At 33.9% G+C, this 924-nt stretch overlaps 1 non-coding gene across 1 annotated transcript; it reads right to left on the bottom strand.

Annotated features, from left to right (window-relative positions):
• Window positions 1–379: 379 nt before the first annotated feature.
• On the bottom strand, window positions 380–566 carry LOC142654416 (U2 spliceosomal RNA). Its single transcript, XR_012849035.1, has one exon. It is a non-coding gene; the product is annotated as a U2 spliceosomal RNA (small nuclear RNA).
• Window positions 567–924: the final 358 nt, after the last annotated feature.

Here is a 924-nt window from a genome sequence, read left to right on the forward strand (position 1 = left end):
TGAACTAGTAAATATTTCGGGTGGTATAACAGTCTGTTTTACAAGATGCATTTAAATTCAGAAAAATGCTATTTTTTATAAATTTTCTCTAAATTTTCCAATTTTTCACCAATAAACACATAATATATTGACCAAATTTTACCACAAACAGGAAGCCCAATGTGTCTTGAGAAAATAATCTCAGAATCGCTTGGATAGGTTTAAGCATTCCGACGTTATTACCACATAAAGTGAAATATGTCAGATATGAAAAATGGGCTCTGAGCCTTAAGGCCAAAACTAGGCTGTGTCCTTTAGGGGTTAAAGGAGAGATCCAATGTGCAAGAAACAAACAATGGCAAAAGCACTTTTCACATCTGATTTTAGTTACTGGTTTAGGAAAGTGTGCACCGGTCCTGGAGGTACTGCAATACCAGGTCAATGCGTGGAGTGGACAGAGCAAGCTCTATTTCCATCTCCCTGTTCTAAAAATCCATTTACTATATGGTCCCCAGATAGGGGCCGTATAAGATATTAAACTGATAAGAACAGATTTTTTGAGATGACTACCCCAACAAAGGAGGTAACCGTTTATTTAAAATTTTGAACAGATTTACAATAAATCAATACGTTCTTACAAAAAAATTAAATAAATTTACAACCATGGTTTAATACAAATAAATACAAATTGTTATATATGAAACAATTTATAAAAGGGCACTTGGTGGCATCAAATTATGGAACTCCATTTGTTTAAAAAACAATTTCTACATAAAAAAGGAGAGCGTTTTTTATCTAAAAGAAAATACTTGTACATTTCGTTAAGACAAATGGCTAAAACATCTTCCACAGCTGAAACTTCATGCTTAAATAATAAAATGTTTCTGGCCGCCCACAGAGCTGCTTTTACGCAGTTGGTGATCTTCCATGCCATCATTTTTCGAG

This window comes from Rhinoderma darwinii, chromosome 5, assembly GCF_050947455.1.
Source record: "Rhinoderma darwinii isolate aRhiDar2 chromosome 5, aRhiDar2.hap1, whole genome shotgun sequence".
NCBI lineage: Eukaryota > Metazoa > Chordata > Amphibia > Anura > Rhinodermatidae > Rhinoderma > Rhinoderma darwinii.